At 35.6% G+C, this 23813-nt stretch overlaps 1 long non-coding RNA gene and 1 pseudogene across 1 annotated transcript in view; both read right to left on the reverse strand.

The window, feature by feature from the left end:
* The window catches only part of LOC123619681 (uncharacterized), a 294028-nt gene that overhangs the window by 187814 nt on the left and 82401 nt on the right, over positions 1 to 23813 (reverse strand). The window lies entirely within an intron of this gene.
* On the reverse strand, positions 15311 to 15410 carry LOC123619725 (U6 spliceosomal RNA; annotated as a pseudogene).

Raw genomic sequence — 23813 nt, forward strand, 5'->3', positions numbered from 1 at the left:
ATTTTGGGTAAAAATCCTATTTCCCTAGTTCCCAGTGCAAAACATTTGATTTAAGACACTAACTGAGCTATACTGTCATATAAGATTTGTTGACATTTCACACTGTCTTTCAAATAATTTATAACTAGTACACAGTTCACGGAAAAAAATAATGATTAAAATTTAGATTCACCATAAATTGAAAAGTGATTCCTTTGGTTGTAGCACATTAGAATATCAGAACACAGTAACTATTTGTATTTTAAAATTTGAAGCATCAATGCCAAGCAATATCTTTACATATCTCTTGAGTTTCATAGGATGGGCTTTGGTCTAAGAAGGAAAACATTATAAGTAAAAAAAAATCGCTATCTGGATATATGTTTATATGATTAAATATTTTATATATATATAAATATATATATATATATCTCACAATAAGTGTTTTGAATGGACAAGCATAAATATATTCTTGCTTCTTATTCAAAGAAAAGTATTATTGCTATTCTGGTACTATTATGATGAGTTCTAACAGAACTGTTCAGCGATAATAAAATTGAACAATTTTAAGACTTATATTGGCAACCTTGCCCCTAATGGCTAGTATTTTGATTTCAAAAAAATTAAAATCAGTTTTCATCTCAAACAAAATATTATGTATTATAGTCAAAAATACAGGTGATAACTGATAAACTTATCATAAATTTCTAAGCCACCTTGAATATTCCATCATTAGTCAAGACAGCTCATATATATTCCAAAATAACAAAAACACTAATTCAAAAAGATACATGTACCCCCAAGTTCACAGCAGCATTACTTATAACTGCCAAGATATGGAATCAACCTAAGTGTCCATCAATAGATTAATAGATAAAGAAGATGTGTGTGTATACACACACACACACACACACACACAATGAAACACTACTCAGCCATAAAAAAGAATGAAATTTTGCCATTTGCAGCAATGGATGGACCTGGAGGGCATTATGCTAAGTGAAATAAGTCAGACAGAGAAAAAAGACAAATATCATATGACATCACTTATATGTGGAATCTAAAAAACAAAACAAACTAGTAGATATAACAGAAAAGAAGCAGACTCACAGATACAGAGAACTAGTGGTCACCAGTAGGGAGAGAGGAGTAATATAGAGGTGAGGGGGTGGACGGTACAAACTACATCGGGTGCGAGACAGGCTACAAGGATGTACTGTACAACATGGGGAATATAATCAACATTTTGTAATACCTGTAAATGGAGTATAACCTTTAAAATTGTATAAAAAAAATTTAAAGACTCAACCCATAAACTACACCTTCAAACCTTTTCAGGAACCTGCTCCAAGACAACCATTCTTATTGAAGTATGACCTAAATTCTCCTTAGACAAGGTAAACATTCTCCTTAATAAAGTTTTTTTAAAGAACAGAAATAAGCTTTACTCTCTTATTCATATTAGAGAAACCCATATGAAATTTGTTTTTATAAGTTTAAAAACTGGTTAAATGTTAGCAAATTCATATAGTTCAACCTCATGTTTTCGAGACAGGGTCAGTGTTCCTTACAGAAGTAATTTGTGAGACAAATATGTTGAAGTCAAATTTCCCTGGATTCCTTCATTAAGTTTAAAATAGAAGGTGCTACTCCTTCAGTAACAGATGGAAGACAAAGATTTGACGTTAGACTATTTTTCCAACTGCGGAAGTTGTATATTCCATGCTATAAAATTTGGGGATAATATTTGATGCCTAAACTCAACATTTTGCTGAACATATTTTTCTGGAAGCAGTTATAAAAATCTAAAGAGATCTGCAAACCTATAAAAACAGTATCACAATTCTAACTTTTTTTTTCTTTTGGAAAACATTATTTATTTTGGAATATGTAGTTATTTGCTTTTGAAAAATATGTTTTTTAGGTTAACTACCATGGGTTTGTTGCTAATTTTAAATGAATTAATGAATAAATATGTTGTAACGTCACAGTTTATATAGTAAATATTGATAGACATAAGCCACAAAAGTCAAAGTTCTATGGAGTTTTTAATAATTTTTAAGAGTGTAAAATGTCTCTGGGACCAAAAAGTTTGAGAACTACTGGATTAATTAAAGAGATAAATCAGAAAAAGAGAAAGGAAACAACAGACATAAGGCATTTTATAAATCCTACCATTCATTTGGTGCTAAGGGAACCTAGCCTAGACCTGCTTCTAATAAGAGAGTACCTGACTGGCAGAATATCTGAGACCTCATCTCATTTCTCACTTGGGGTGCGGTTGGGAGGGGAGTCCGGGCTGAGCACAGATATTTCCACAGGCATATTTCTAAGCCTGATCCCACGCAATGTTTTACTGCTCCCAGGTGCTGCAGAGAAACCTCTGGGCAAGAACAATCCTATCCATTAATACAGCACAGCAACAGGTATTCTCTCACATGACTCACTGATTTTAGATACAATTTCAAGGGTCATCAGGTTCTTTTTCCTTATCATAACAATCTTGAGAGATTAAGAAAAACAGAGGTGTTTTACTCTCAGTTTACAGATGGGAAAACAAAGACAGATTTCAGGGTTTTACCCTCAGGCGCACAGGTTGTGTTGGGGCATGTTGTTGTGGAATTTAAGGCACCTGCTTCTAAGCACAGTACTTTATCCACCTAGGTCTGTGTCTTTAAAACTGCTTTTTAGCACCAGAAACTTTTGTAAGTGAAATCTGATTCAGAAGCCCTGTAACAGAGCACAAGAGAGAGAACAGCTGCAGGTGCTGAGGGGGCTGGCGGTCTGGAGTCTCACCCATTTTGCTTCTTTTCAGCCAATTCTCTCCCCTTGCCCTCCCCATCCCTAGCCCTCTCCTCTTGGGACCAGCCTGCCCAAGACCTTCTCTTGTTTACTTTTCCCTTCTATGCCAAGACTCTGCTTCCATTACTCTGCCTTCCTAGGCTTCTACTTAAATATGTTTACTGTATTTCTTCAAATATGCTCGTATTCTTGTAAAATACATAGTGGGTTTTTTTTTTTTTTTTTTTGCACAAATGGTATTATGTTATAAATCATTTAAATCATGTTCTCCGTCTTACTTTTGTCCTATTAACACTGCTCTTAAAAGTCTACCCAGATTTTTCCCTCTGCATGTAGCTGGGTTTTTTATATGCACCTATGATTCTATAATATATATGAAAATGCCATATTTTACTTATCCATTCTTCTATCATTCTTCTATTGATGAATCCAACATTCCACCAAAGAAAACTGATGATCTTTTTGACGTATCACCTTGGGGTCAGGGAGAGAGTTTCTCTGAGGTAGTCACTGGGCTGTTGGGTGTACACAGATACAATCTTACCACATGCTACTGAACCGCCCTGCAGAATGGCCCCCCTACCACAGAGCAGGAGAGTTGCTCACTACTCCCTAAAACTTGCTGCTTTCCCTTTTAATATTCCATATGTTGTTGTTAGGTGTCATCTCATTATTGTTCTAATTAACATTTCTCTGATAACTATTGATACTGAGCATTTCTTCAAACATCTGTTAGATTTTGCGTTTTCCTGCCTGTGAAGTTGTGTACACCTTCTGGGCATTCTCCAGTGGATTTTGTTTTTTTCTTGGGGACTTCCAGTTTTCTTTTCTATGGTAGATACGAATCCCTTCTAAGTTTTAGATGTTTCACACGTCTTTGTCTGGAATATGAACTTTGTTTATTGTATCCTTCATTCAGTATGAACCCTTCATTTTGATATTGTCACATTTCTGTTTCCCTCTCTTTTTTCTTTTTAAACTTTTGGCTTCTTATTTTTCAATCTTGCATGAAAAAATTATTTTTTTTTAACCCCTAGGTCACAAACATATCCTCCTACATTTTACTCTGTGTTCTATGGCTCAACCATTCATACTTAGATCTTTAACTTACTTGGTGTTCACCTATGTATACAGTATAAGGTAGGAATCCAGCTTTAATTTTCTGCATTTAATGAGCTAATTTCCTGAACCCTTGCTGTCTACCCTTTCTTTGTGGTGCTTCGTTTATCACGTATTTTAATTCAATCAGTGTTTCTATGTTCAATTAGTGAACTTTATCTATTTACTGTAACATTAGAACATTTGTCCTTATTTCATATTTTTGGCCATTCTTTATTTTTTTAATTTTTATTTTCTTTTTCCTTTCTATTAGCTAGTACAAAATTTCTTTGATTCTTAAAATCAGGCTTTCACTTTCTCTTCTTCTAGTCATTGCTCATTCATATTCTGTTTATCTTTCTCTAAGAATTTCTGAAACGCATCTGTACCTTACCTCTCCCCTCTAAAATAAACACGTTCTTGGTATCCTCCTTCACCCCTGCTCCAAAATGACATGTCTAGATTTGTAATTCTGTATTATTCAGATATTATTTTTGTGTGCTTCATTTGTCATGCTTTTTTGAAAACAAAAAAAATAAAACTAACACTTAGTAAGTTATTTACTCACACTCTGACTTTCCACTTATCTTGTTGTTACATCCTGTATTTATTCCTCTTATTATTTAGGACTACAGCCTCTCCAGTACATTTACCAAGCATGTCTTTGTGTGATATATTTTCTGATTGCTTGTATGTAGGAGACTATATTTATTATACCTTTACATTTAAATAAGAATTTAAGTATTTTTTTAAATCTAGTTTTAAAATTAAAATTTAATTTCAACATTTTAAAATAAGGGCTCCTTTGAGTCCCTTTATTTACTTTTCCTATTTGTTGCCACTGAAGTCCTAATGGACCCATAGAGACCCAGGAGGAAACAAAGGGTCTTATACTGTATGTACAGAAGATTAGGGGTCAGGGGAGAGCACATACAGTATAAGGAATACAGACCTCAGAGTCACAGGGACATGTTACAGGGACATGAGTTTGAGCTCAACATGACAGAGCATTACCAGAAGAGATTCAAATATATATATATTGTATATATATACACATATATATATACATCTCCACAAACTAGGGCAGTGACCTGGGTTGGTTAACTCAGGAAAAATAAATACCCCAGTTTTTCAATATGTTATGATAATCCATGAATTTCCTCACTATATTCATGAGTTGTATCCAAGAATCCACTTGAATTTCAAGAGCTGATGGCCAGATCCAGGTGTTTCACATAACTTATTATACCTAGGGATTTCATGGCAAAAAGAAGCTGAAAAAATACACATACAGAAATTGAGGAAGGTTTCTCCATGACTTCATTACTTAGGCAACAAATACACATTTTGATGCTTTGTTGCACAGCACATAAATGTTGATACAAGATTTTCACTGAAGATCATACCTGCATCAGTGTAAGAGGCTGTGCATTTGATTCAACATTGTCAGATAGTATTATATCACCTTCTGGTTTGTTTTTGTTTGCATTCATTTGTTTGCTTATCCTTTCCCTTTCAACCTTTCTCAGTCACTTTGAGATAGATGTGTCTCTTATACATCTGTATGTCAGGGAACATGTTGGAATCTGTGAATACAGTGATGAACACACTGAATACATGCCTACCCTCAAAGAGCCTATGTTCTCCAAGGACAGCGAACATGAATGCAGGCACTTCATACCCAGAAACTAACAAAGTACTGGGCATATAAGATGGTAGGAATAAATAGATATTGATTGAATGAACTTATGTTTTCAAAATCAGTTACTAAGGAAGTGGTAGAGCATTTGACAACAAAATCAGTTACTAAGGAATTGAAACTTACGGCCACACAAAAGCCTGTACACGGAGATTCACAGTATCTTTACTCCTAATAGCTGAAACTTAGAAGCAACTAAGACATCCTTCAGGAGGTAAATAAACAGTGGTACATCCAGACAATGGAATATTATTCAGCACTAAACAGAAATGAACTATCAAGCCATGGGGGGGAAAAGCATGGTGGAAACATAAATGCATATTATTACTAAGTCAAAGAAGTCAATCTGGAAAGGCTACATAGTATATGATTCTAACTATATGACATCCTGGAAAAGACAAAACTATGGAGCCAGAAAAAAGATTAGTGGCTGCAGAGGGGTCGGGGAACAGGGGTCAGGAGTGGGGTGTACAGGGATAAATAGGCAGAGCACAGAAGATTTTTAGGGCAGTGTGAATACTTTGTATGATATACCATAATGGTGGATGTGTGTTATACACACCTTTCTGTAGAATGTACACCAAGAGTGAACCATAATACAAACTATGAACTGTGGAGAATAATGAAGCATCACTGTAGTTTCATTGATTGTAACAAACATACCACTGTGGGACTAGATATTGATAGCGGGGTAGGCTGTGAATGTGTGAGCAAGGTAATATGAGAACACTCTGTACCTCATCAGTTTTGCTGTGAACTGAAAACTGCTCTAAAAAAGTAAAGTCTTAATTAAAAAAAGAAGAAGGGATTAATCAAAACCCTGCTAAATTCTTCAAAGGAGAATTATACAGAGCTAAAGGAACATTTAAAAGAGATATCTAATCTAGGGACCAGAAAGCTCCCTGATAAATGACTCTTTAGCTCAAGGATGCCAGAAAATAAAGTAAGGGAAAAGGAGTCCAAGAAGAGGGATCAGAATTTTTTTTTCTATTTTCATTTAGCTGTATTTTCTAGCTCTGTATAGAGAGCAACATTTATAAAGCAAGTAAATATATAAAGTGGAACAAGTGCTATGATAAAAATTTCTAGCTACTATAAGGGCCTACAAGAAATAAAACAAGGCAAGGGGAGGCAATCAGGAAAGACTTCCCAAAAGTGCCATTTAATGGATTGTTTATGTAAATATAGAATGAATAAATAGAGCTTTATGAATAAATCAGAAGATATTTTTCATCAGCTGTAAAATGAAATTTCCATTTTCAGAGTTGCTATGAAAATTAAAGAATAGTTAAATTAAGCTACTTTAAATCCAGTTTCAAACAAGGCAATAAATAATCACATAAAAAACAAGTAAGACTCCTACTACAATGCCTACTACATATTAAGCATTTAATAAATGATTTATTATTATTATTATATTATTATTATAAGTAAAAACTTAAGTTTCTTTTGTAAAATGCTATAATCTTATGGGATTCTTTTGAGGGTTAAATTAAATTAGAAAATGTGGGTTAAGCATATATTACTGTTTAGAATTTAGTAAGAATCAAAATGATCATGTTTCATAGTTAAAAACACATAAATAGCTGTTAGGTAGGTATATGGATAGTCACTGATATTGGTAGCATAAAGAAATTTAATGTGATGGAGAAAAGCGTCGACATGTAAGGTGTCTCTGGCAAAGTTTCCAGAAGAAACCAGGAGCCATAGAAATGAGGAGAAATGGAACAAGTTAGGAAAAAGAACCTGTACAGTTCCCAGCAAGGACTCCCCCAGGACAGGGACACCATCCTTTAACAGAACGTCCGAGCTTCTTACCACCCAAAAATGGAAAAACAAGAGATTTCATAAATCTGTAATGAAGCCAGGGAATTAACACAAATAAAGTAAAATTCAGTTATCTACCATTTTACTCCTAGACTGAGAGAGATCTCAACTTCATGAAGAAGAGCAAAACTGCCTCCTTTATACGGCAACTGAAAACCCCGAGTGTTTCCAACCACAATCCATGAAAGCAGCTCTGGGGGTCTTGGATCAGACATTTTATACTGGAAAAAAAAAGGCAAAATATCCATGCCTGCTGAGGTTAGCCATTAATATCAAGATGAATAGAGGGTTTTTACAGCTCAAAAACTATGACATTGAAGGTTTACAGTTACAGGTAACATATGAGACACCAAAGAGGAGAAAATAAGAAGAAAAAATTAAGCTGTTAGCCTGAATGTTCTTCTCAGTATTTCTTATGAAAATAAAGAGAATAGAGAAAAAAACATGAAGGATAATCTTTAATGGAAGCCCCTTGATAGATTTACCAGTGGACTGGGGAAAGGGTGAGCCTAGAAAAAAAGGAAGAAATGGTACTTCTCAACAGAAGAGGTAGTGAACACCTCAGCTAAAAGGTTCTGTAATCATTTCTTACTGAAAAGGTAAATCAGATGGGCTTACTGAAGTAGCAATAAATAACCGCAAATGCACAAACATCGTGGAATTATGAATAAAAATCTGAGTAGGAGTATCTATTTTACTGTGATATCTCCATGGGAGAATGCCAGAGATAAAGGGAAACGGGTTGGACACCACAAGCCTCTTAAAATGATCGCTTGGGGTTTGCTGCACACAAACTGTGAAAATAAAATGCTTCTTCGATTTTATTGGTTCAATCTATCCAGGATCATAAGTACGTAATCAGGTATGTTTCAGAATATTACATTTTAAAAATAGCATTCTTATTTTATTTGCCTAATCTCTCATTGCCCTTCAAATCAGTTATTTGTGCACTTGACGTGGGCAATATATAACCTCACGTTTTCTTCTTGGATTCTGTAAACAATATAACAAAGGAAACAATTTGGCATCATCAGCTCAATATTAACTGAATATTTCAAAAGTAAAGAGTTTTCTTCAATGCTATATTGATTACCTGACACAATCCTTCCCAGGAGGCAGCATATATTCTAAAAAGCAAGAGCATATACAAATTCAAAGTAAGTTCTATTAGAGTAGACTGCCAAGGCAATTATCAAGATGATTCAGGGATAAATCCCTCTTTTACCCAAGCCTCAAATTATGCTCAGACATAAAGACATTCTTAACCTAAATCAGGTACAACGTTGTCCGAGTTCTCCATTTTATCCCAAGCACCAGAAACCTTAAAAAAGGAAATATAAAAGAAAGTAAAAGTATATCCATATATTTCGCATCTTAGGGTATAAAAAGTGTTGCTTGAATGTGATTACAGGGTCCAGTTAAAGAGAAGAAAATTGTCACAAATCCTTAATATTTATGTTGCACTTTATGAAAATATTATTTACACTTTCCTGGTACTAAAAATTGTACATACTGAACAAGCATTTTGGGGGTTGCCTATTCTATGCTAGGTCCTGAGATCTCAACATTAGATATACCAAAAAAAAAAAAAAAAGGTAAAATTCAGCTTTTATTCGTAACAAACATATCAGTGAGAAATTGCATCCAGAGTCTATCAGGGGTGTACCTAAAGAGAGTGAGTAGCCCAGGGATGGTATGGTGGTTTCTGAAGCACCAGGCATTTGGGTTTCTTGGATCTTTTCCCTTCAGTATCTTATCCTTGGAGTCACAATCTGGCTGCTGGAGTTCTCGCAATAAGATATTGGCAACCAGACCATTCCCCTCCCCATTTAAGGAAACTTCCTCTCTACCCCCTCCAACTAAGTAAAGCTTACATTTCATTGGAGAGAACTTAGAAACATGGCCACACTCAGCCACAAGGAAACCTGAGAATCTTTTAATTAAAAAGAGGAGGATGGGTATTGAGTAAGCAATAGAATGCTTGGGCAAAGTGGTAGGTGAGGCTAATGGCTGGGCATCCTTTTATTGACAGTATAGCACAGAGGTTAAAGCCCAGACTCTGTTGTCACATTGCCTGGATAACCTTGAGGAAGTTAGCTACTCACTTTGCATCTCATCCATGAAATGGTGATAATAACCGTATGTACCTCACATGAATATTAAATGAGCTAAAACAGGAGAAACCCTTAGAAAGCATACTAAAATACAGTAAATATTCAATAAATAAGATCTATTGCTGGTACAATGTTAATGGTCTAGTGTGTCTTTGCATAAGAAACAACAATGCCATTAACTAGGGATTATGACCTACCAAGAGGCCTGGCATAATTAGATTTGTTTCTTAAGAAGAAAACATCATCTGCTGTGGTAAGATTTAAACTGTTGTCAAGGAGGTTAAGAGGACATTTCAACTGAGATGATAAGGTTCTGAACTAAGTCAAGGAGATGGACTGTATTTTAGACTCTTGATAATACTGCCAAATTTCTTGTTGAAAAACTAGCAATTTTGTCTACCACCAAGATAGTGACAACTCACAAAAACGCAACACATTGATCTTTTTCTTTAAAATTTTGCCAATTTATTAAGTGAAATTATGTGTTTTATTATTTCTTTAACTTGAATATTTTTCATAAGAATATTAGCATTGTATTTCCTATGTATTTATCTGTTTCTATCTTTTTCCACCTATATATTTAAAACAATGTTCCTTCTACTGTTTCTATGAGTTCATATATAATGTTTTTAACTATTTACATACCCTACTGGTTTCCAGATTTAAGGCTACATGGGGGAAGGGTCAAAGGGTGACTTCTCTTGATTTAATTGATATACCAAAAAAGAGGCAAAAGAGGAGAGTCAGTTCAAGGGGGATAGTTTTGTGGAAAAAGTCATACAAACCCTCCTCTCAAAAATCAATGACATTTTTAGTAAATTCTGTAGAGATTCAAAATATTTTAAAGAGTACATTTCCTATGGAGAGAACATGAACACTCCCTGAGTCCTGCTTTAAAGTCAGTGGGGAGTAAAACCAGAATTTGCTCAAGGGGAAAACCAACCATTGGTTATCCTTATTAAGGTTATTCTCATGCACTTTATATAATTGATGTCATTATTAATTGAAATATTTTTCCATTATGGCTCCTAAGTGGTTGTTTCTGGCATACAGGAAAGCAGTTTTAGATAATTTTAACGGATTCTTAGAAATCCTGAGTTTTTCATTTGATTGTCTTGAGTGCTAATGATGATTTTAGTGATTATAAGTCTTGATTATCCTAAATCAATGAGGGGAGTAGTGTTTAGATATATAAAGATCAAGGAAAGAATAATATTTTATCAAGAAATTCATACATTATTATACTAGACACTTAATTCTTTTATTCTCCTTGAAATATTGTCTTATGTCATCTTAGAGTTAAAATGAGGCTTCTGAGAGCTGTAATTATTACTCTGAATGGTCACACATCTTCATAACATTTACTCACAAATTTTATTACATCTATTAAGTATACAAAATACATCTAGATTAAAAAACATGCTTGGTAAGGCTAAGATAAGACACCAGAAATAAGAATTAAAAGAAAAACTACTTTTCCTACTCAATGCACTTCTCACACTAAATGCATAAGGTTTGGGGGCGGGTTTTTTTTGTTTTTGTGTTTTGTTTTCCTTATATTAAACAATCCTGAAACAAACTGCGAAGAGTTACCACAGACTCCACAGGTTAAGGGCTCAGTTCACAAGATTTTCCCTCACTTCAGATGACAATCACAAACTTCAGGCTACATCTGATCAACCAGCTCTAAACTGAAATTCCCCTGAGCTCCTCCATAGGTATGATAATTTTCTAGAAAGGCTCACAAAACTCAGGAAAGGACTCGACTTACTATTACTCATTTATTGTAAAGAATATAATTCATGAATAGCCACGTAGAAGAGATACGTAGAGCGAGGTGTGTTGGAAGGGGCATTGATCTCCCATGTCCTCTTGGGCACAGCACCCTCCAGCATCTCAACAGAGGGTTCTCCGCTCTCCAACCCAGGTTCTCTGAACCTCTTCAGTGAAGGTTTTTACAGGGGATTCATTATGAAGGTATGATAGATTAAATCACTGGATCACAGTTGATTAAATCCTTCAACCTCCAGCCCCTCTCCCCTATCTGGAGGTAGAGGGTAAGGGGATTGAAAGTTTCAACCTTCTAATCACAAGGTTGGTTCCCCTAGGCAACCAGTATCATTTTTATAGGATTTGCAAAAGTCACCTTATTAACATAAAGCCAGGTGTGGTTGAAAGGGACTCCCTATGAATAACAAAAGAGGCTCCCTTCAGTTTTAGGCTCTAGTCTGTTTCAGGAGCCAGAGACAACAACTAAACATTATAAGGAAAGATGCTCCTATTGCTCTTATCACTTAGGAAATTACAAAGATTTTAGGAGCTCTGGCCAAGAGCCAGGGATAAAGAACCAAAAATATGTATTTCTTACTATATCACAATATCATAGTAATAAAACCTAAAGATAAATTGAATCTTAAGCAATATGCATTGTTCTGATGCAACTGAATTTTCATCTCCAGAAACATAGGGAAATGAAAAATAGAAAACAGCAAAATTTAACAGAAATATGACTTGGCCAAAAAGAACAAGCATATGTAGATGCTGACATATTATGATTTAAAATACTTAAATCATTTGAAAGAGCTGTCTATATTCATTTTTTTATTTAAAAGAAATTTCCTTACTATATATGGTTGAGAAAAAAACCCAGAAAAATAAGGAATATGTTTAATTCTAAGTGTGTGTTTATAAGCTAACAGAGATTATCTCTAGAGATTCACAGATAATGGACTTTTCTGTTGTTGTTTTTCATTTAGGTTTTTCAAATTTTTGACAATAAATATCTAAAACTTTTGACAGTGAAAGGGAGCAGGACCCTGTGGGCCCCACCCCTTCCACCCTTGCCTCTTGTTTATAGAAAGGCTGAAGTCTCCCAGGCCTCCCTGAGTCGTGGAAGAACAGGCTCAAGCAGTTGATTAGGACAAGCCTTCAGGCACTAGGGGATGGCCATGATTCTGACTACTTATCACAATTAACTGAGATTATTCCCCTATTTTTCTGTAAAACTTTCATGGCTGAACAGAATCTTTGGAGATGGTTTTTTGGGGGGATGCTTGGTCTACCAGACTGCAGCCATTCTGGTTAAAAGCAACTTTCCTTTTTGTTACCAAGGCTGTTGCCCCCAGGATCAAATTGCTCCCCCTCCCTGACTAGAAACCAATCACTTTATTCTAAGTCGCAGGAGGTGGCTGCAGAGAAGAAACAAGAACTGGTTAGAACCAAGGGAGTCCAAGATGGTGAAGGATCTGACTTCCAGTGGACCTTGAGCCTCATTATATGCTCATTGTAATATATTAACATGCTAAGTGACACACCCACAAGAGCCACGACAGTTAAGCACTGCCATGACAACCACAAGAAAAAGAAAAGCCCATATGAGGACTGATTGGCTCCAGCACACCCAGAAGGAGGACATAATGGCAGAAGCCTCACATAAAAGACACCTCGGCCCAGTTGGAGCCAGAGCCATCTCTACTGGTCACCTTGGCTGACAGCTCCCCATTGGAGCACTTCCTTCCTCACTCAAGCGTTTTTCTTTCCTTCTCCCTGCTGGAGCACTTTCCATTTCCCTTTCTGAGCAATAAAGTGGCTGTTCACTCTGTCCCTCTGCCTCTGCTTGGAGAATTTCTTTCACAGCCAGCACTATTTAGGACCCACACTTTGGTGGGCTTCCTAATTTAGGGGTCCCTCCATCTGCTAATGAAACCAGAAAAAAATATTAAGTTGAAAGTGTTGAAAAACAAAATTCAATTGAGTAAATTTGAAGATCTAATTAGTTTTCTTAAACAGGTGATTCATGAATTGGACAGCGTCCATTCTATCAACTACAAGAGCACTCTGAGGGGTTGTACAAGATGGACAGTTCTTCTAGGAGGAAGGGTGGGGCAAGGCATCATTTATAAAAAGCAGATGGCTTCTTTTGGTGGGGGGAGGGAAAGCAAGGATTTTATTATGCAGACTGCCTCTTCTTCCTCTGGGGGATTGAGAGAGGCCACATGTCAGATTACCTTATAGGTACTTGACCAGAAAATTCTAGACTGTTCCATTAAGATTCCATTTCTGGGAGAGGTTATAATTGCAGTTAGGTCAGGTACTAAATCTAGGTTTGGTATCAAGTGACGCCATTTTCTTCTTAGCCAAAGAAAATCAACCATAATGCCCCATTTCAGTTTCTATAATTCTGTATTACAGAAATAATTTGGGGTTAATTTAAGACAAAGGTAAGCTAGACCATCTAGATGAGAATTTCTTATTAGAGAAGCCCTACACATTTTATAAAAGATAGACATCATTATTACAATTGCATAAATATTTTTAACTGAGCCGAAATTCTTGAGAAAGTGGGATTCCCCATGAGAGAATCTCCACGCTCTTTATTGTCCTGGCTCAGATAAAATGTTCACCAGAGTTGCTTTTTTTTGCAGTTTTCTGGACAATTTATTGACAGTTCAAATGGGACCAGTAAGAATGGAGTTAAATAAAGAGAATAACAGAAATTCTGTATGTGTGTATATTCAAGGTGTGGATCGTCTGTTGCTTCATTTCAAATCTGTTTCTTATCTAAATCAAATTCCTTCTTGGGATTTTCTTTAAATATTTCTCCAACATTCTGTCTCTGTGTTTTTATTTTTATATACAACTTGAAGATTTATTTGAATGTCTCCATTTTCCCAGCCAGAAAGTGCTACATGGCTTTAAAGTAAATACAAAACTTTACTTATTGATGTTCAGCTGTCCAAATGTCTTTTAAAGATTACTCTTCCCTTTTTATCCAGAGCTTCATGAACCTAAGATACAAATTCTGGAATGTTCTTATTCTAGTCTCTTTTTTCCTTCAAAATATAAAACTTCCAGTCATATAAGTAAACAGAATAATCAAATAAAAGAGGAAACCTTATTAACTCCATTACTCTTTTGTTTCTCTGTCCTCTTGCTTTGGTTATATCCTGGATTAAGACATAGGAAGTCAATGCCTTCTAGCATTTATTTTAGAATGTTGGTTTGTTTGTGCTGGGGATACTTGTATGTGCAATGGTGGGGGGAAGCTATTCTCATATCTTGTCACCACATTTAACTGAAAGGGACTGAGCATCCAAGTCAAATTTTGTGAACAAGACCATAGTATAATTTGAAGATAAACATTAGCCTTACGGGTGTTAAACAAGAAGACCATCAGATTGAGGTGGTTCTAATACCTTAGCAGTCTCCTTAAGCCTAAATGCCTCAAGGTCAAGAAATCAAAACCTAAGGACAGCCAATCACAAACAGCCAATTCAGCTTTTTCACATAAGGTAAATGTTTAAGTTATCATCAATCAAGTAATTTCCATGCTTTGCTTCCATCTCTTCTCTATAAAAGTCTTTCCTCTAGCTCCTATCAGTGGCACACTCCTAACCACTTCCCTTTGGTGCTAGCCCTTAGAATCAATTTTTGCTCAAATAAACTCCATTTTAACATGCCTCAGTTTATCATTTAACATAGATAAAAGTCTACTTCAAAATTTATATTAGCTACAGCATGAGTTAATGTGGTATTTTTTTTTTGGAGAATAATCACAATCATATCTTTATTTTTATAACTGTAAATGTGATTCAAATGTGTCCACCAATAATTTTTCAAAATCTAGGGTGGAGATGGACACCCTAGATATCTCATTGGGCTTAATTAAGGACCACTCACAGTAATACATTTTTAGTATAAAGTGTAGCACGATGTTAACCCATTTTACCTTTTGCACATTCATGTTATATTTCTGGCTGAAAATGCAAAAAAAAAAAAAAAGAAAAAAAGAAAAAGAAAAAAAAGCTTCACCAATTTGTATGTCATCCTTGCATGAGGGTAATGCTAATTTGTGTATCTGTCCAAATTTAGTATATATGCTGCCGAAGCAAGGTCATTTAGGGCACTTTTAATAAAAGTGAACTTTGAAATACTTTAAAACACTACCTTATTATTTGGAGTGACTCAAACTGTTAAAATTCCCTGTTTCTAGAGCACATTTTGCATATTTCCTCTCCTTTCTCCACATAAACATTCACCTATCTGGAAAATTTTTACTAATTAAATTGCTGGGGAGTCTGTTTTTGGCCCTCCACTCCTGATAAGCACTGCATATCAAAGGCCTCAAGCTGGCATTTCTGAACCATAGATACGAAATGATCATACTGACAATTATTCAACACTTTGAGAGACAAAAACCCAGTGTTCTACCCTTATTGGGCAAAATTACTGTCCATATTTAACTAATGGGGATTCATTTGTTCCAAATTCAAAAGGTCTCTGCATTCATTTAGGACATAAAAACAAATTATAATAGTTTTAAGGCAATGGAATTCTGAGTTATGACAAAGTAATGTTTTGCATTTTTTCCTGCATTTTAGAACCCACACATCCTGGTTTAAGATTCAGACCTCTGGACACAATTATGGTTGACCAGTAGGCTTTTTAGCTGACAAATGACTAGCTGACTTGGAAATCAGTTCTTAAGGCCTCCAGAGAGAAACGTGCTGCTATCCCTGAGCTTCCAGCTCCTGGATTTTTCACATAGTTTTTACAGAAGAAACACCTCAGGTGCACCAAAGCTTTGTGTAATGAAATCTTACAGAACAGCCCGAAAAATATAACTTCCCCACCTGGATTCAGTGGTGGGTTAGAGCACATTTAATTTCAAGTCAATAGATTTCCTGCACATCAGCACGTAAGGGATTAAAGACAATTCTAGTTTTGTTGCCCTAAATGTACTGTTATTGTTATCAATTCATGCAGCCGTGAAATAAGTTTTCAATAAATCTAAGATTAACTATTATTTTTTTGCCTATAAATAAAATATAATCATCTTAAAAATCAATGAAGGGAAAACCATCATATCCATTAACCTGGCTCAGAATCCCTCCAGGCCCTTGGTATGAAACACAGTGCTGTGGATCTTTCATTTTATTGAGCTATATCTCTTTGTATGGCAACCAGCAGGCAAAGGAAAAAAAAATCATATCTAAAAATCAAAGACTATCGTTTTTTGTTCTGAAAACCACTGAGGCAGGGGCTGAATATTCTTTTCTGCCTGGGGTTAATTTTTTTTTCCGCTTTAATTTGCAATCAGATGCAATAAAAGAAAAAAAAAAATAAGGACATTGCCTCAAGTAGCTAGTGGCTTTATTACCATCTCTACTGCCAGTCTCCACTTTTTATCACTTCCAAATCCTTTGTTTTTAAAGTCACCTGCACAACGCTGAAATGTTATAAACACCTTTAGTTGTCTTCACCAACTGTCATTTTGTACCATCTGCTGTTACAGTCTCAAAAGCAGTAATGCATGGGGGTCAAGGCCACTTTCTCTCAGGAAACTAAAAAACAACAGAGCCAAGTCATTTAGTGTTTTTTTCTCTTTTTCCCTGTCAGCTTTACTACACCCTGGAGTGGACATTTTCCTTGCCTTTCAGTTGTGAATGTTCCTCAAAAGACGTGAACTTCACAATAAGGTAACCATACAAAAACAAGGTTTTATAGACAACCCATTATCAACTAGCAGAAGGGGGTGATTAGTCATCTGCTCCACTTGAAATAGATCCAAAAACTTCAAGCCAGTGCTGCAGAGAGAAATGCGTTTATCTCAGGTTCCAGACTAGAGTCTTGTGAAGGGCATCTGCAGAAACCTTCTGAAAGACTGTAAGTAATCTCAAAAGCCAAGCAGCAAGAAGTTGAACAGCTCTCCTACTGCCCAAAACACAGTATTTTTGCCTACCTCTATACCCCTCCACCTGAGATGATCCACACTTTTCACCTCTCTTTGGATGAGAGTCAGAAAGGACCACTCTTTGTTTCTGCTTTTGCTGGCTACTAAAAAATGGTCAGTTCCATTAAATCAATCCCACCACTTGGTCCAGACAGGTTCCCTAAAGTCGTAACCCTTTCTTAAAATGAAAGGAATATTAACCAGCAGATTCTCCTCTCTTTATTTCAAATCGTTACAAATTCACATAAATTTCTTCAACATATAAGAGGTCCAGTTTACCCTCAAGGCAGTTCACGTGCAATTTCAAGTTTTCCCTACATTAATAAAATACAATCGCCTTAAAAATCAATATGAGAAAACAATCAGAACCATTAACCTATCTCAAAATCCCTTCAGCCACTTGTATGAACCACACAGAGCTGAGTCTTTCATTTTATTGAACTGTATAATTCTTTGTAAGGGATCTAGCAAGGGAAAAAAAATCAAAGACTCAAGTGTTGTGTTCTGGAAATTAGAGAGAAGTGAGAATGTGAACATAGATTTTGACCTTTTTTGATTATAGGAAAAACAGATTTTCTAGACCCAGGAAACAAATGGTTTTGAGCTACTGGAAAAACATTAGCTTGGTTTGGATTCTGCCTTTGACAATACTTTGTCATGAGCAATTTATAAACCTGGGCATCAGTTTCGAAAATTGTCAGAAACTTTTCTTTAAGACTTAAAAAAAAGGAAGAGAAAGAAAAAGTTGCTTTTAAAAGTAGAAGTGTGAGTCAAACACAACGAAAAGACAAGATTGATTTAGGAGCAGACCTGTAATATATGAGCGGAAATGCCAATACTCATATGAATTTGGTCACTATTACTTCTTCATGGTTATTATTATTAATTCTCTTCTTTCCCACTGAAATTCCTTTGTAAGGTCCAATAATGAGAAAAAAGTCAGAAATTGTAACTGGACTTTAAGCATTTAATTTCATTAACATTTGTAGAAACTTATATTTCATTGATAGACTCTTTAGGAAAATATCCTTCTTACAAATCCCCCATCCCTTTGAAAATATAAAATATCTCTTCAGTTAATGCAAGGATAAAGTAAATAATTTTCTAGTAGTAGATTTAACAAGGCATGAACATGTTAAGAATATAAATAAGGACATTATTATAATAGTCACACAAAAACAACTCTGCATGGGATGAGAAAAGGTATAGGTTGGTAGTCAGACATTATGAAAATGGACTGAAAAGCTAGTTTTGGGTAGAACTTCAAGAAAACAATCTCATATTTTTAATACTTGGGCAAACAGAATTTAAATTATCATTTTGCTCAATATTCCTAAAAACCTAACATAATAGCTAAACATTTAGAGAAAGAAAACTATACATGATTGCCTCAGGAAGAATATAATAAGAAAACAACAGAACTTAAAATATAAATGCTCTTTTCATAACTAAATGCATAAAAATCCAACCTTCTTTGATCACTTCTAATTTTAAAGTTTTAAATTGCCTCCTATGCCAGAAAATTAAAAGTATTTAACAAGAGGGTAGAAGAGATAATATTCTTTACCAGCACCTAGCATATAGCCTATTTGCATTTATTGGGATGGTTGGTTTTATTCTTTTAATCTTATTTTATTTTTCATATTTATTACAATTTATTATTGTTTCCTCTGTTTCCTTTTCTTACATTTTGCTGGCTTGTGTAAGATTCTCTTCAACCTTCCCCTCACCCTCCCTCCCAGGTAATTTGGAAATAAAGTTGTGTTCGTTGATTTCTCTAGTGATTGATTATAGTTCCATTCCAAATAAAGATAGTTTAAAATATATATTCTATTAATATACCAGCAGTAAGTAATAATTGTGTTTCCCACCAGTAGGCTTGCTTAATCACTGCCTCCTCTCCTCTTCCCTCTGCCATTGAAGAGATTATCAGTATCTCCTATTCCACAATTCTCCCCATTTCTCCCACTCTAGGGGACCTTTAAGATGTTCCTTCCTGCCACAGATTTTTACTTAGGTAATCTATAATTTTAATTTCAAGCTACGATGATGTTATCCCTTTCAGTGTTTCTCTTTTGTTCAACTAATCCTTACTTTATATAATAAATTCTCATTTAATTTTTAATCACCAACTGAGGCTTACTTATTGCAAGATTTGTTACCACTCTTTCCTCCCCCTTGTTATCTCCCATTGTCTTGAGATAGATGATCTGAATCCATTGGCAAAAGGTTGGAATTCTTCCTCAAGGACTTTCTTCAAATAGGTGCCTGAGGGGTATATTCTCAAATGCTTTAACTTTGTCTTGCCCTGATAGATAAATGATCTTGGATAGGTAAAGAATCTCTAGTTAACAGTTCTTTTGTCTGTTTTCTTTCTTTCTTTTTTTTTCCTGTTTTCTTTAAAAAAAAAAAAAAGCACTCTCTTTTCTTTATAAAGAATGATAAGAACGTTTATAGCAGACTGATGCTCTTTCTTTTACAATTTACTCTTTAAAATTTGCCAACATGTATTTAGTTGTAAATTTTGTTTTCCTTAATTCTCTTTGGGACTGAATGAGCCCTTTCAATCTAAAGATTCAAGTTTTTTTTCTCAGCCTAAGGAAATTTTCTTCAATTATTTGTTGAATTGTTTTGTATTAGTCATATTTTTACTGTGATTAGGCTGCCTAACCTGTAACTCCCCAAATCGTACTGAGTTACAACAAGCCTGCTCCCAGGTCTGTAGTTTGGCTACAGGTCAGCTGATCTTGACTGGGCTCAGCGGCACTGGCTAACCCTCAGCCTTGTGTAGGGTTCAGAATAATTCCACGTGTCATTTCCTGGGACAGTACCTTAAGGAACTACAGCTCTGGTGCATATACTTCTCACTGCAGAGAGCTGGTGGAAACTTGGCTGACTTCGGCAGGTCTCAACTCAGAAACTGGCACACTTTCCAGATGGCCAAATCCAGAGTCAGCAGGGGCAGGAAATATATTCTGCCATGAAGGGGTGAGCTGAGCAGTATTTTTGAACAATAATCTTCTACCTATTGTTTTCCCATATAGTCTATTTTCTCTTTCTAGAAGTCCTGTTACTCATACGTTAGATTTCCTGGATATTGCCTGATCACTGCGATCATGGTTCTCTGTTTTGGCTGTGTTTTTTATAAGTCACTTTTTTCCCTCTATCTCCCTGAATGCTAATTCTATTCTCAGCAAATACTATATTCTTTTTCAGTTCAACTATTAAATTTTTTTTTCATTTGGAAATCAGTTATGCACTGAATGTTTATGTCCCCCCAAAATTCACATGTTAAAGCCATAACCCCAATGTGGTGGTACTAGGGAGAGAGGCCTTTGGGAGGTAATTAGGTTTAAATGAAGTCATAGGGTGGAGCCCCCCATGATGGGATTAGTGCTCTTCTAGGAAGAAGAAAAGACACCAGGGCTTCCTCTCTCCACCATGTGAGAATACAGCGAGAGAAGGCAGCTGTCTGCAAGGCAAGAAAAGAGCACTTACCAAGAACTGAATCTGCTGGTACCTCGATCTTATATCCCCCAGCCTCCAGAAATGTGAGAACTAATGTGTGTTGTTTAACTCACCCAGTCTGTGGGATTTGGTTATAGCAGCCCAGGCTGATTTAGCCAGTTCTAAGAAATCCTTTTTATATACTTTAAATGTCTCTCCTTGAGAGTCATCATTTTTTTGCTTAATTTCTCTTCCATCTCTTCGTTAGTTCTAATTTGATAGAACACTTTCTATTCGAGTTGTTCAATTTGATCTTCTTTCCCAAGTGACACACCCTCCCGGCATTAGTTATCCTCCTTCCTCATCTATACAGGATTGTGTTTTCTTTTAGTGTTCCTGCAATTCAGGCTCTCTGTCTCTCTCAGGGAGGGGCAATCAGCCTAGTGGTAGAGAGCACAGACAGAGCTCTGTTCTCATGAGCTAGCAGCATAGCAGCATAAACTGGTAAAATTGCATTCTTCTGCTGATGCTTGTAAGAGTCCCCACCTCTCCCAAGGCCCTCTTGTTAGTCATCATATAGCTGCAACTGGAGACACCTCAGCACTCTGCTATCATCCTCCTTCAAGTGTCCTAAGTTAGCAGACCTAGCAGCCCTGCCTGGCCAAAAGCAGCAAGCAAACAGGTGTGCCGCTTTCTGAGGCATCTTGAAATGGGGGCTCTTACCCTAGATCATGAACAAAGGCAAGCCTTCACTTCCTACACTGGTCCCTGGGTGTTTTCTCAATGATACCAGGAATCCTCACTAACCATCTGGTAGACACTAATGGCCACGTGTGACTACCAAGCACTTGAAATATGGCTAAACTGAATGGAGATGTCTCATAAGTGTAAAACCAAAGCAAGTTTTGAAGGATTAGTACAAAAAAAGTAAAATATCTCATTGCTATTTTTACACTGATTACATGTTGAAATGATAACATTGTAGATGTGAGTTAAATAAAGTATATTATTGGAATTAATTTTCCTTTTTTCTTTTTTACCTTTTTAAATATGGCTACCAGAAAATTTTAAATTACACTTATGACTTGCAACAGGGCTTACTTTATTTATCATTTGGACAGTGCTGCCATGGAGATAGAGGCCCTGTTCTGCTCAGTCTCTTCTGAGAGCTCTAAGGAAATTCAGACCATCCTTCAGGCACCACCAGCATAAAGGGATAAGGAGGCAAGGGAGGACGGGGAAGTACACTCAGACTAGCTTCTTCTTAATTGCCTTGTCTTAAAAATAATTTGCAAATACTAACTACTATATATAAAATATATAAAAAAGACATTTCTTCTGTATATCATAGGGAACTATATTCAATATCTTGTAGTAACCTATAATGGAAAAGAATATGAAAGCAAATATATGTATGTACATGTGTGACTGAAACATTATGGTTGTACCTCAGAAATTGACACTTTGTAACTGACTATACTTCAATTAAAAAAATTTAAATAGTAGGGGGAGGGTATAGCTCAAGCGGTAGAGTGCATGCTCAGCATGCATGAGGTTCTGGGTTCAATCCTCAGTACCTCCTCCAAATATAAATAAATAAACCCAATTACCTCCCCCTCATTAAAAAAAAAAGAGAAAACAAACATTAAAAAATTGTAAATAAATCTCATATTTATCCATGAGCTTTATTCTTAAAATCACTTACGATGTTCATTTTCTCAAGTGGACATTTCACCTTGAAAAACAAGAATAATTCCTAGGAAAATAATGTCAATTGGGAAATTCAGGTTTCAAAAAATATTTCTAAGTAAAGGATATGAGTGAAAGATTTTCAACATTCAAATACATTCGAAATGGTCATAACAAATTGCTTTAAACATTCAGAATATCCAACTTTTACTTGCCCAGACTTATGAAAGCATTTAACATATTTGGGATTTATAGAATGAAATCTCCGTCCAGGTGTGGTTACAAATATACTCCTAACTTCATACCAGACCAGAGAATTCCTAAATTTTAGAAGATTGAACAATGGGCATCAGATTGTTATAGCCTTAAACCATCAATAAAGAAACATAAAATTACCAGAGCCAGTTGGTTTTAATATTGTTTCAAATCGCTTGAGTCTTCTAAATTCACTAGTTCACAAATAAGGAAATTAGGGATTTGCATTAATTATTCAGTAAGTTTTGAGCTGTTATGTTTATACAGCTCAATCATCTGTAAGCTTTTATTCACTGTATATCATGAAAAACCCACAACCACACTTACAGATTAAGCACACAGACTGGATAAGCAGAGGATGTTGGTCATGGATCTCCCTATCACAGCCTTATTTTGCCAGCACTCAGGCACTTGGTGATGTCTGCAAGCTCTGGGGTCTCTTCCCCTCTTTCTCAACTTTACCTCTCCTGAAAGGATGCTGTCCCCTAAAACTTGCTCCTTCTAACTTTCATCAAAAGTTTACCATCCTTTTTTTCCCAAAACCCACATTTATTATCTAAGTTACTAGGCTGGGTAATATCAAAATTCAAACGTGACTCTGAGTCACTGAATGTGAAAATTAAAATATCTATGATTTATGTGACACATACTAAAGACAGCTGCAATTTGCGGCAACTACGTGTATTATTTTACAGCATTGTCAAGACTTAGCCTTAGTCATGACCTAAAATACTAAGGACTTCCTATTTAAACAAAATTTGTTAATAAGAACTGTGAGAAAAATAAAAATTGTAAGCTATGATCAACACAAGAAAAATTTACTGGGGCAAATTTAAAATAGAACTTCATACAAACCCTCACTTCTAAACACACTGGTAAACACACTCTCTTTTACTCACTTAGGTATTTAGGAGACTGCAAAATCCTAAACTACAAGTTTGCCAGATATTTCTTCTTATTCTTATTATTTATTATTTATTTTAGAGGTTTGCCAGAACTTACAGCCCTGTAATAAAAGCTTAAGCTTTGCCTCAGAAGCTAACAAGGTCATGACACCAGCAGCATCTATTTCTCTCTGGTCCACAGTTTCTATACTGACCTATTAACTAACTCTTCAATACTAAAACCAAAGTTCTGTTACTGCTATGATATTATCTTTCTGTAGGTGGGG

The sequence above is a fragment of the Camelus bactrianus genome, chromosome 6 (genome assembly GCF_048773025.1).
Source record: "Camelus bactrianus isolate YW-2024 breed Bactrian camel chromosome 6, ASM4877302v1, whole genome shotgun sequence".
Lineage (NCBI taxonomy): Eukaryota > Metazoa > Chordata > Mammalia > Artiodactyla > Camelidae > Camelus > Camelus bactrianus.